Below are 14,177 nucleotides of genomic sequence, written 5' to 3'. Positions count from 1 at the left end.
ACTCTTCCACTAGGCCACAGGTCCATCTCCATTTCGTCTCGTTCCGCCCCTTAAAGATGACAGCCCTGATTGCCTCTAATGGTCTTGCCCCCTCTTCTAAGTTAAGTGCTCGAGCTACCAGCAGATGAGCTGTTATTGTGCCACGTGCCTCAGCGTGGTGCAATATATGTGGTGCATTTAGAGCCACCATCTCAAACACTTAACATTATCTGCAATGCAAATGGAAACAATCTTGTGTGTGTGTTTGTGTTTTTTCTCTGTGTGCCATTACGACTGTAGTTTCCCTGAACATCACTTAAAAGTGAGTTTCCTATTATTGCACGTGATAACAGGGTGGTGAACACAACATCAGTTAACAAACACAACCACTGTACTAGGCAGGAGTGTTTATGTATGAAGTCACGTCTACATACTCACTGACACACACACACACACACATTTACTTCCAGGCAGCAACATGAGAATACACACACACACACACACACACACACACACACACACACCAGCACAAGGAGCTATTCAAACGAACGGTTAGAGAGGAAACAATGGCGAGCCTGTAACGTCACAAAGGTGCACAGTTACACACACATGAAAAGTAACATGACACCCGGCGGTGTCTGTCTGACGCATTGACAACATCGGCTGATCAAGGAAGGATGAACGAGAGCGAGTGTGCGTGTGCGTCTATGCATATAAAACGCTCGTCTCATTAATTACGGGCTTCAGAATGACGTTTTCACACCAGACAGCTTGAAAAGTGTCTCGTCCTGCTGTGATGCAGGATCTCAGCCTCTCTCTCTCTCTCTCTCTTTCTTTCTCTCTCTGTCACACACACACACACATGCTGTACATTTGCAGGTGAGCGGGGTTATTGAGGATGTGGTGGCAGACAGCCAGAGGTCTGCTGCTGGGTCAGGTTTCAGCAGCAGTCTCAGTCAGAGGAGAACAAGTGAGTTTTTTGCGAGATCAGGGAGAACGAGGAGAGTTTCATGTGACAACAAAACAGCAGAGCCAGAGGGGATCCATTCAACATTAGCAGAAGTAAACGACGCATCGCTATGCAAGCCTCCAATCCACGCCCCACCCCCTGCCCCCAGGCACACTTTGATGACCGTCGGTGTTTAAAAAGGAGTAGAAATACGATCCCATTTATATGCGCTTTGCCTGTTTTCCAAGGCGTGCTTTTTTTTTTTTTTTTACATTTATATAACAGTTATAAAACAGTGTCTTTATGCAGAAATGTGTCTCTGCTTGACTCCTTTCACAAACCCCTTATACAGCTGCCTAGGATGAAGGAGAGAACTGTCATTTGTTCACATCTTTGAATCTTTCTGTGCTCTCATCACATATCTGCAGATGCACTGGGACAGGGGTGTGTCGGGAAATCAAACAGAGAGCTGGGAGATCAGAGGGACACACACACACACACACACACACACACACACACACACACACGGTTTCAGTTTTATAGAAATGCCATCTTCTGGCAGATAAGAGCACAGAATAAAAAACCCTTCAACATACAGTAAATTATGACCGGCCATATAAATCACACCTTGCATAGTAAAGACAGAGCCAATCATTGCCCTCGATAGATATAAGTCCCTCTAAACCAGTGACAGGGACATGTTGTGAATGCTTTCATGCCCAGATGCATTTATGCTTATTTAAACACTAGTGTTACTCAGCACTCTCTTTCTAAAGCTCTCTCTGTCTGACAGTAAGAGGCCTGTGAGGCTCTCCACAATGGAGTGTGTGTCCACGCGTCTGTCTGTGCGTGTGTGTGACTGATTGAAAGAGAAGGGCTAACATAAATGGTATGTGTGTGTCTGTGTGATTGTGCGTCTGTGTGTGTGTGTGTGTGTGTGTGTGTGTAAAAAAAAAAAAGGTCAGGCCTGGTGATTAAGGGTCCTGTGACACATTTTCTTCCACACTGTGCTAAAAATAAAGTTCACAAAGAGGATCCAAGACCTTTTTACCTCCCCACTACAAACACTGTACACAAGTGACCATGGAGCAATACACACATGCAATATCGAGGCTGCCTGAGTCAGCGTTTCCACATGTAGGCAAGCTGAGTGAGTGAGTGTGTGTATACAGTAAATGAGTGTAGAAGGCTCTTATGGCTTCATACAGCACACCTTTCTGTATCAAAACAAAGACATGTTGTTAAGAGGATCATTTCAAAGTGGAGTAGAGCCAAACAAGAACTGCCTATATTTATTAAAACTTGAATACAATTTATTAATTAATCAATAGAAAAGACAGAAATTGTAATCAACAATAATTGTATAATGTATTAATTAATAATTAAGTTCAGAACAAAGTTAAAATTTGACCTTTTTTCCTGTTTTATATCATTTCATTTATGGGTCAAATTTAAAAGGGGTTAGAATTGGAGAATAAATGTATGAATAACTTGCACACACAGGGTTGGGTTAGGGTCGATGCTTTTTGTCACTGACCCATCTATCACCCATACAGTAAATGAATTCTCTTTGAGTTTTGGACTGTACATGTCACTTTGGGTTCTGGGAAACTGTGGTGAGAATTTTTCAGTTTACTGACATTACACATAATTGACTGAGTCATGTTGCAGTTTACATCCGTGTCTTAAATTCCTCCAGGACTTGGGAGGAATTTAATGAAAGGTATCAAATGTATTTTCCTTGTTTGTGTTAACACGGTTGGCCAATAAAGCTAATTCTCACAGAGCACAAAGTTGAAGCCCTGACAGTACACAATGCTTCAAGATCTGAATGTTGCCTAACTTGACGCACCGGACGGTTTGTTTCACAGAACAATCTGAGGAGAAGTCCTTAGAAAGTCCTGTTTGAAAGAATGGCAGTTGATTGGATGAACCAAGTGTCTATCATGTCTGAACAACCGGTGCTATGGAGTATACAACTTGAAGCCTGATGCCTGAAGATGGATTCTCACATGATGTCACGATCTTGAGAATCCAGCTGCCTAGTAAAGTGATGTTGCTGCGGAAAAGCTACACATTCTAAATCATAGATGCTTCAAACACATCTTCAACCCGGCAGCACGGAAGATCTAAACAATCAGCACAGTTTCGAGATTAGTGCTACCAATTCAGTACCCAAACAATCTACCCACCTAGTTTAAGATATTACTGTCACCACAATATAATGCAGTTTATTTTCAGCCACAGAGATTACATCAAAGCTAACCACAACACTGTGCCCACACTAGAGGTGCAGCGGTCCTGAAACCGAGACCGAAACTACGTCACCAACACCCATCGCCTCAATATGGAGTTTCATCTTCCTTGTTGCTCACTGTGTGCAAACTGCCGTAACTACTGGTAAACATTAAGGCTCAAAAAAAATCAAGGATTGGGAGATTGTTTCTCCCTTAACCCACCCGGTCTGCACTCTAAATATCTTAATAACAAGAAGAAAGCAGGGATACAGACATGTATCCTAGCAACAGCAGCAGACAGTCCAGTCATGAAAGATGTGCCATTTCTCTTATCAATGATTACTAATTACAGCAAATAGAGAGCTTCAGGTAACTGGGGCGGAGCTATTTTCACAGTTGGATTAATGAGCAGATGTTCATATATATGTGGCTCTTTTAGTTCATGGTGCTTGTAGCTTGTGCTTAAATCTGACTAAATATTAGTGTTGGCCAGCATGTGTGTGTGTGTGTGTGTGTGTGTGTGTGTGTGTGTGTAGGTTAACAGAAAAGCTGTTAAGCTCAACAGTATGTGTTTGTCTGGCTGGTGTGTGGATAAGTGGTCAGCTGGGGTGTGTGTCTTTAAACTGTGTATGTATGTCTGCGTCTGTGTGTGTGTGTGTGTGTGTGTGTGTGTGTGTGTGTGAGTCACCAGTCGAGCAACACCAGCACTTACTGTATTTAGGAGTGGACGTAGGTGGTGGATGTAGACGGTAAACACACTAGTCTAAAAGGTCATCTGTGGCTGGGTTGGTGACTAGACATGTTTATGCGTGTATGAATGTGTGCATATATTTGCAAATATTCACATAGCATTCATGAGTGTTTTGGGTTTTTTTTTGCAACTTCGGCTACATTTGGCATTTCTTTCATTTTCATTACATATTTCACACCCTGGTCATGCTTTGATTGTTAAAATCTTGCCGCATCCTATAATTATTTGTTACTTCCATGCCCACGTTCCTCCACGGGGGGGGATCGGTTTTATCTGATGGTCCAAATGAGATCATCTTCCTAAAACCACGCTGTATCATGCACAGACGTCAAGCAGCTTTGGAACTGGAAATGAGGAAGCGTCTTGAAGCCAAATCCCCTGCAAGAATATTCTCACAGGCGCTAAGGAACAAACTGTCTCCAAAGACATGCTGTATCAGAGAGGAAATGTGAGTGAGGCGATGAAGTGTGTGTGTGTGTGTGTGTGTGTGTGTGTGTGTGTGTCTGTGCATACTTCTGTGTTTGAACAGAATTAAGCACGTGAGCCAACTGCATCCGGCCAGCTAACAGAGCTCAATCATACCAACCACCTCCAGTGACAGAGCGGCTCACGCCCACGGCTCAGACAGAAAGCAGTGATACCAGAAGGGAAGTGAGTGACAAATAACCCTCGCAAAAGTCCCAACCAGCCATTCATAAAAAAGCTGATCAACGCTGAATCAGAGGCTGAGCTGTTATTCTAATTCCTTAGAAGTTAATTCCGATGGCGTATACTGTGTTTTACTTAAATCAACACGCTCTTATCAGACAGCGTGGGAGAAGACTAAATATCTTTGCATGGCTTACGTGAGCCATACAGTTTGTTTATGCAAATAAGCAGTAATTCTGGTCTGTTACAAACACCAGATATATACACCAGTGTGTCTCTTGGGGTGTAGAACTTTATTTCTACTTATTTCTGTCATTATGGCAGAAAACGGTTGAGGAATGGTGCTGGTATCACAAATCTAAAGGTGAGTTCAAAAGTTGAATTTCAGAGGCAGCATCATTAAAGCAAAGCTAATTTCTTGCTTATTTTATATTCTGATTACTCTACTTCATAATCATAAAGCAAAGGAAGTAAGAAGGAGAGAAGCTGGAAGAAAATACAGCATGGCATTCACTGAAACTCAGCATGGACTCATTGTTGAACCTACTGTCTGTACAGAAAGTACTTTGGGAATTGGGGAGGAATAAACACAGACTTCTAAAACGCTCCAGTGGTCAAATTTAAGCAAATCAATGCAAGAAAATGAGTTTTGTGTTTACTCTGAACAAACAGAGCAGATTCAGATGAGGAGGAGACATGCTTTCTTTCTATCCCCTAACGCCTTGTGTGCGTTTCTGGAGATGTTAATGTGTGTCTGTACGCTGACACCGTAAACTAAGATAATGAACATGATAAACATTAACTGTTAATAGTTATTGTGAGCGTGCTGATATCAGCATTTAGCTCACAGCACCTCTGCCTCACAGAGCTGCTAGCTCGGCAGTCTTCCAGCAATCTTCTTTGTTCTCGTAAAAGGATGGCTCTATACAGCTGAGATGGCCCACCACCTCACTGTTATTAGGTAGATGGTAGAGGGGGAAGGTGTTCAAGTTTTCACCCAGAAGGATAACTTCATCATGTACAGAGTGCTTGTATATTGGAAGTGACATTCAGACATTTTCACTGACATGTTTTATGCTGAGCAAGACTAAACGTCCCACTGCATTTACAGTGAAGATGGTAATAATACGCTTGCAATCAAAGTGACATCTGCAGCATCAGCATCAATCCACTGTGATGCTGCTTATATCCGACCTGCGGCAGTGTTGTTACATCACAGGCAGGGTAAACAAAAACAGCGTATAATCACAAAAGATACATCATACCACTTCAACCGCTGTATCTTGAAAATCTTCTGTGACAACTATGCGCTTTAAGTATCTATCTGTGTCATCGTGATGAGTCATTCTGCCCGATAGGTTGTGACATTGCAGGTCGGCCTCGCGATAACATCCAGTTTGAATGACATTAGCAGGTCTAATGTGCGCTCCTTGCGATCCATTTACACATCTGCGTCAGGAGGAGCGGGCCGAGCGGAGGTGAGGGAAGGAGGGACGGAGCGAGGCAGGCAGAGGGGGATTAGGACAGGAAGGACAGATCTTTATCATGCACAATGCAGATTGCTCTTAGAGATACATGTAATCCCTACAATATGATGAACGTCAATAAAGGCACATCATGAGTACACTACAGCTGTGACTATCCATTTGTACAGGTGAGTATCATTCAAAACAAAAATGATGTAATAATTCAATGTTTAGTTTAGTTGATTAGGATCCCCATTAGATGCAGCTATTCTGTAGCTGTTCTTCCTGGGCTCCAACCATATGTATAAAATGACACGCTACATAATGTTTAACAATAAATAACATTACAAAATCATACAGAAAGTTGAAAAAATGTGAGGATATTTCACTTTGATCAGTGTTTTCTGTACTTCATTATGGATTTATCTGTAAATTATATTCCTGATTATTCATATTGTTGATTACATTTCAGAAAACAGTGACATAATGACATTTTTCAAAGTCAACAATGATGTCTTCAAATTGTCTTGTTTTGTCAGACCAATCTAAAACTCAATCATATTCAGTTTACATTCACCTCCACCTAAATGTAGGCAATTTTGTTTTAAAAAGTGGCAATAACAATAAATCCATTATATTAAAAAAAGTTAGCGGTTTCTTTTCTGTTGAATGTAGCATCTCTATAGTTAACAGTATATCACTACTTCACCGGCCGGACCACACAAGTTGATTTGTGATGCCACTAAAGTTTTTTTTTCCCATAAAATGTGCACTTAAATGTATGATACTATTCAAAACATGAATTCAAATGAATGCTACTAACTCTTTGCATGTTTTACTGCAGCAAAAAAGACCTTTATCTACAGCACTCTGTTTTTTTAGTAACCTCTCTCATGTATCTGCCCTTCTGTCCAGAGCTAATCTCTGTGGCATGAAACTCCTCCCACTTATGTCACAACAGAAGTTTTCCCTCTGAAAACACCTGTAATGACATCACGGTTATGTGTGGCCTGAACATGCTGCCTTCAACAGCACAATGAAAAAGAAAAACACACAATCATTCACCACTTCTGAAAAGATAACAAGTCAACATTGTTGTTGTCTATTTAAATATAGATATTAACTGTCTAGCAGTGGTGCCATCTTGTTAAACCACTTCAATCCCAAGCATGATACTCAACTTCCCATGTCGAAAAAATGATCTCACAATTCCACTTACAAGAAGATTGAGTCTGAACCTGCCTAGAACATATTCTGCACACTGACTACGTTATGGATGAATGTGTGTGTGTGTGTGTGTGTGTGTGTGTGTGTGTGTGTGGTAACAACAGCAGAGTCACATCTGACTCATTCACACATGGGCTGGGTTAGATAGATGAAATCTTCTAGCATGGTAATTATATATCACCATAGACTTATAATTAGTGATACAGTAAATTAAGACATTAATGCAAAAATCCTGTGAATCCAGCACACTGACCATCATCAACAACAACATAGATATTCTACTCATCATGGCTGAAACTTGAATCGAGCCCTTGTGGTTTGCCTGTATTTGCATGTACTCTATTTCCTGGCATGTGGTGCTCCACGTGCTGATTGTAATTATAGTACTACTAACACAACAACTCCCTTATACATTTCCCGGGATCATGATGTGACGTGATTATGTCGCGGTATACTGAACAGCAATGGAAGGTACATTTAAATATCTGTAATCGAAGAGGAAAATATAACCCTTGGTACCATGCCTTTAAAGTCATACTTGATGTTCAGTAACACTATCCATATCTGTACCCATCTGCCTTCCAAAAACACACGTACACACAGTCCTGTGTACACGTGGGCCATATATCAAATGTCAACAGGCAATAAACTGGTAGATCCTGAACTGCCAGAGAGCAGTTCAAATATCTGTCACAAAGGAAGGATCTCATTATGCCTCGATGCTGCGAGAGATAGTAATGGGACGTCAATTGGTGCCATCAATTATGTAGCAAAAGAAAATATATCTTAATATCATGCTGAGTGGATTATTTGTCCCGACCCTAACATCCTGTGTGCTTTTGATTTGACAGATAGATAGAAAGCAAGGTGGATGGCTTTATTAGATCATAAGAATAATGATGTATTAGTGACCATGGTAACATAGCTTCTCATAAAAAAAAGATGTCAATTAGTTTACATCTAGAGAAAATGAAAGCAAAGGAAAATATTACAAGGGTGCAAATACAATAATACGCATAAAAAGAAGCCATAATTGCATTGTTGATCATTCAAGAGTAATTTCAGATGGATATTAATAGTTGTGCAGATAGTCTGCATAATAATAAAGATGGAGTATGGGTTCCTTTTATCAGCCTCCATCTCTGTCAGTGTGTGTGCGTGTGTGTGTGTGTGTGTGTGTGTGTGTGTGTGCGTGTGTGTGTGTGCGTGTGAGTGATGTTCCACAGAGCCCGATTCACTTCGAACACAAGCGAGGAGAAGCACACACGGACGTAAATATAAGCAGCAATAGCACGAGTCCACTTTTCACACCTCCCTCGGAGATGAAAATAAAAGAGGGGATGTGGATGATGACTCAAGATGATTATAGAAAGAAGGAGGGAGGGGACGGACGAAAAGATGTTTTAAAAATGGCTAGATCGGCCTACAGGTGAAGTGTGAATGTGAGGTCACGGTAAGGCAAGAAAGTGACGACGAGTTTAAAATAGAGTGGAGGGAAGTGACAGAGAGGAAGAAAAACAGACAGAGGCAGCAATTTGTGATAGATATATAGAGAGAGAGAGAGAGAGCGAGAGCGAGAGCGAGAGCGAGAGAGAGAGAGCAAGAGAGAGAGAGAGGGAGGGAGATAAGAGGAGGAGAGAGATAGAAAAGGCAAAGTGTGATACAATGTGTGACTGTAGTGGGTGGACCGAACTGGGCTGGGTGTCCACAATAAGCCTCTGTTTTTGGCAAGTGTGTGTGCATGTTTGTATGTGTACGTGCGTGCCAGCGAGGACAGTCCCGTGCCCTGCACAAACACTGCCCTTGTGTTGCCCTTGCCCCCATCAACCCCTCCTTACAACATTTCTCTCTCTCTCAAATACACACATACACACATGCACGCACACACACACACACACACACACACAAAGCCCTACCAGCTAGGCCTCACAGACCAACACAAACACACACACTGGGCTCCCGTAAAAACACTGAGGCTGGAGGGGGCAGCGGGGTCACATGGCACTAGTCACACAGTGTCCCCCCCCCCTCACAATAAACAACTGCTCTCACATGATTTACTGTATTTAAGAGTGTGAGATCTACAGCTTCAGGTGGCTTACTCACACCTCCAGTAACTTCCACACACACACAAGGGTTAAAGGCTAAGCACGTATAAATAAGCCGTTTTTTTTTTTAGCGTTCCTGACAGACACGGAATCAAAGAGATGTCCTCGACACCCAAACAGGGCTTACGTTCACCGCACCCTCACTGAAAAGCTATGCAAACACTCATCCTGATAAAAAGGCCTTTATTCAAAGTGAGCTTCAATACACACTCACACTAACACTAACAGGCAAAAAGGAAGCCTTGCAGGTAAAAGAGAGAGAAAAAAAATTTAAAAAATCACATGCAAAGTTTGCCTTGCCAATCTGATTCTGTGAAACAGGAAATGAAGATGTTGGAAGTGCTTGCATATTTATATACACACAGATGATTAATAAGCGTTTTGTCAGTGAATAAAATACAGTAGAAGAGATGACCAGTTAGTTACTGGTTATGATCTACTAAGATTCTCATAAATCACTTCTATAAATACACCTGATGTCATCAAAACGAGAACAAAAGTTCTATTTTGAATACTATAGAACAGGCTACTTCCTTGTTCCTCTTAAAAGAAAAAAAGAGAAAAAAAAGAAATTTGAATAACTGGAGCATCAAGGTCTGAGCTCCTCCTTCCTTCTGCCTCAGCATCCAGTGATCACAGGCCATTCGCCCGTAGACGAGAGGCGGTCAGTATAGTACTTCCTGTTTTGATGTGGAGTAGGATCGTGCACTAACAGCTGCTGTATGAGGGTGACGTAAGGTTTAGCCTTTGTTCCGTTTGACACAACAGCTTCTTTTTTTGAAAAAGAACAGAGGAAGCTTTCCTTGGAAACTCTGACAAAAAGGAAACAATGAAAAGCTATGATTAGGGAGTAAGCAAGATAATATTAACCTTTCTCATGACTACCTACTTAACAACTGTGTATGCAACTGGTTTTCATTTGACTCAGTTTCCAGCTCAGTCCCACATTAACAACAGATGCCACCGATACTTCAAAAGCCGACAACAATACAGTATCTAGTACAATATTTATGATTATGGCTGCAGCTGTTATAGTCTTGATCAATCTAAAATGTTCCCAAAGCCTAAGTTGACCCATTTGTATTGGTTGTTTTGTCTGACCAATAAAGATGTTAGATTGTCGCTTAGAGCCCGACTGATATATCAGATGGATGCCGATCTAGTCTTTCACAGATATATCGGTTACACACGTTATACTGACATCATTTTATGTACATTTGATCCTTTTCTTTTTCTTCCTTTCTTCTTTTTTATTCACAGTAATTTAGAATTATAGTAAAAGTAAAGCTTACCGTTTCAGTGCACTGATGTCCTTTACACAATAAAGTTTATTGTATTATAACGTTATATGAATACACATATATGTTATGTATTTGCTTGTCTATTTTTGTGGACATGATAATGGATGAAAGAGGAAATAAGTGTACTACTGGTTTATGATGATGTCTATGGGCAGCAGGGCATTTGGGTTTGTTTGTTCTTTTTACTTCATTACTGTTTAAGCTGCTGATTCAATTAATCATTTTGTCTGTAAAATTCTAACAAACAATCAAAACCCAAATATGTTCAGTTCAACATCATAGAAATGATCAATTACACAAATTGTTGCTGATTATTTTCAGTCAGCTAAATGAGTAATCAACTGAAAATGACTTCAGCTTGAATTTCATGTTTCAACTCTTACAGAAGTTACAGTTGTTATTGTTGACATTATTATAACCACAGTGTGGATTATAATCAAAGCCTCTTCGGCACTGCCACCACTGCACGGGGGCGCCGGCACAACTCGCATCGACAACAGAGGACTCTCATAGAGCGGCGTGAAAAACAAGCGGAGCGAAAGAACAACGGAGCTGATTGAGAGGTCTTTTGAGGTCACTGTCAGAAGCACGACGCGCTGCGACAGGATCCTTCAAAAATGGGAAGTTTGAAAATAGATTGGAAGAAAATCCCGGCCTGTCACACAGTCACACAGCCTCCGCAGGACCGCAGCCACCGATTATGTCGTGAAAACAGTGGAAAGACTGGAAAGAGATGGACAAAAATAACACTGAGCGGCCGTGAATGTAGCGGGGATGGCTCCCACACACACTGCTGATTTTTCAGTATTGGTCTCTCAACATCTTGCCAAGCCACCATCTATCTCCCTCATAAACAAAAGGGCCACACATTGGCCTTGAATGACACACACACACACACACACACACACACACACACACACACACACACACACACACACACACACACACACACACACACACACACACACACACACACACACACACACACACACACACACACACACACACACACACACACACACACACACAGAGAGACACACACAAGCCTAGAAATGGGAGATGTTTCTTGGCTCCGGTCGTCATCTCACCATAGGGGTGACTGGGTTGCTGGGAACACTTAGCTGCGGTAAATGGCAGGCTGATGCTCGCCTTTCTAGTTTATACATCCATCCATCTGTCTGGGCCGCTCGACTCTATGCACACACACACACACACACACACACACACACTGTCGCTTTCTGTTAAACCTTTAATATTGTACACACGGTAATCAATACCAAATATAATGTGTTATCTTTGTTATCTACCCCATCTACAGACGCATAAGTACGTCTCTTGTTACTGCAGGCAGGACATAAGATGTGGCATTTATTGTCCGTCTCTAATTTGTTAATAGTAGCGGTGCATGTTCTATTATCCAGCTGAAAACACAGTCTGATTGAATTACACAAAACCTCTGAAATAACTCTGGTACCAAGGTCAACAGGCAGAAGGATAATGCCACCCAAACACACTCCTAAGAATGCATCGAAGGGCAGGGCTTCCTAGGATTGTGTGAAAGAAAGAGTTATGGTTGAGCTGCTTAAGGTTAATAAGAAAAAGTAGAGGGAGAACATTCATTGCTGAGATGGGGGGGGGGGGGGGGGGGGGGGGGGTAAAAAAAGTCACACACACACACAAGTTCCTCCTCATTTGGCTTTGTGATGATCTTGGAGTGCCATTAGAAATCCCTTATGCTTCGAGGAGATAATACGGTCGTGTGTCGGTGGGAAGAATGGGATCACGGAACGGAGACGGAACGTAGCATGAGTAATTGAATCAAGCTATTTTTTAACAAATTTGTGTAGGAGTGAAGAAAGAGATAGGAGAGAGAAAGAAAGAAAGAAAGAAGAGAGCAGGTGGGAGGCATTTGTGCCAATTATTGATGGTTATTGGTCAGCAGTACTGATTGACAAGAGGAAATGTCATGCTTATAAATATCACAGCTGCACCTGTGCTGTATGGTACTGTTAGAGCAGCATTACATTTGAAGGGAGGCGGTAAAAAAGAAGATGTTTCCTTTGCCAGTGTTTGCAGCTGGCTCACATACCACTGTGTTGAAATACAGGGGGGGAAAATAGCAAATAAAAGCCTGAACTCTTTATTTCCTATGCTTATCTAATTATTACAGCTCTGTTGGCACTGCTTAAAAAGATAAAAAAAAAGGGTAGCATGTGGTGAGTAAGGATGGAGGAGAAGTGTAACTCCAGTGAATAAGCCTTCCTGCACATGTTGGGATATGGTTCTGGTACACGAGAGCAGGCTCACACACACACTGCTAAGTGGGTCAGTAGTACTGAGAGCATCACAGTTCAGCACTTTAACAGTTAATTTTACATTCTTCCAATCACCACATCTGTTCTAAAAAAAGAGGCGATCTCTGGGCGACCGCTTACCACAGCGAGGGAGGAAAAAAATAAGGCAACTATAATTCATAGAAATCTGTATATAAACAGACGTTACCGCGCGTTATTTTCTGCGCTGTTACGTCAACGGGCCAAAAAGAGGTGCAACGCTTCTGATGAGGAAGTTGAAGGCAGAGTGCACCGAGAGGTGAAACTCGATACAGTAAAGCACTCATGACTTTATCATTTTTGACTGCAGCCTGAGAGAGAGCTGCAGGAGACAATACAGGAAGCAAAAAAGGATGCAGATCATTTTCATAAAGCTACATGAACTATAGCTGTAGAGTCGTGGAAAAACACAACCTGCAACACTACTTGCTTGATATTTATTTTGCCGCGCTGTCCGGACAAGTCTTGAAGCTAATTCAGCTAATTAGAAGGGATGTCAGACACGAGAAAACACAAAAAAAAACTGATGGTGTAACGCCGAGCTGTGACGTCAAAGCGAAGTGAGCGCGCATGGCTCACTTCCATGTGCACCACCCACCCCCCCCCCCCCCACCCCGCGCCTGTCAGGACGAGGCCTACTCTCCCAGATTCCAGCTAAGTCAGCGCTCCATTCCTCCTCTCCCACTTTCACACAGAAGCCCACAGAAGCGGAGTCACAGGTAAAGTAGGTCAAGATAATTACAAGATAGAGCATGCTCACGGTCTCTATCGCTGTCACACACACACGGACGGGTTTTACCTGCTGTTGCCTTGAGACTTATTTCCTTTGCCTCTGCTCCTCGTTGGGGGTGTCTGGATAGCGGCTGGGACACTGCATCTGATGGGAGAGAGCAAACTGACTGTTAACGGAGGGAAAGAGACCATGAAAGTGTGCTAGGTGACTGAGAGCTGTATCTTAAAGTGTTCATACTGTATGAAAGAAAGTGGGGGTCACAAAGGCAGTAAAAAAGGCAGTTTGTTCTTGAGGTGAGAAACTACACTACACTGAACACTGACACAGGCTACCACACACTCCAAAAGGGGGCCCCCAGCTGCCCCCCCCCACCCACCCCCCTCGTTTGAGATAAGACAACAGAAAGTGCAGAGCGCTCGAAGCAACATGGCCTCTCTGACCTCTC

The 14,177-nt window shown here is 42.2% G+C and overlaps 1 protein-coding gene across 1 annotated transcript in view; it reads right to left on the bottom strand.

Annotated features, from left to right (window-relative positions):
- The window catches only part of pik3cb (phosphatidylinositol-4,5-bisphosphate 3-kinase, catalytic subunit beta), a 54,578-nt gene that overhangs the window by 28,784 nt on the left and 11,617 nt on the right, over positions 1 to 14,177 (bottom strand). The window contains exon 2 of the mRNA XM_053321191.1: positions 13,799 to 13,876. The gene's annotated coding sequence lies outside the window, so the exon portion shown is untranslated. The remainder of the gene's footprint in view (positions 1 to 13,798; positions 13,877 to 14,177) is intronic.

Source organism: Scomber japonicus, chromosome 6 (genome assembly GCF_027409825.1).
Source record: "Scomber japonicus isolate fScoJap1 chromosome 6, fScoJap1.pri, whole genome shotgun sequence".
NCBI lineage: Eukaryota > Metazoa > Chordata > Actinopteri > Scombriformes > Scombridae > Scomber > Scomber japonicus.
The sequence above is the reverse complement of the archived record's forward strand: the minus strand, read 5'-3'. Positions and strand labels throughout refer to the sequence as shown.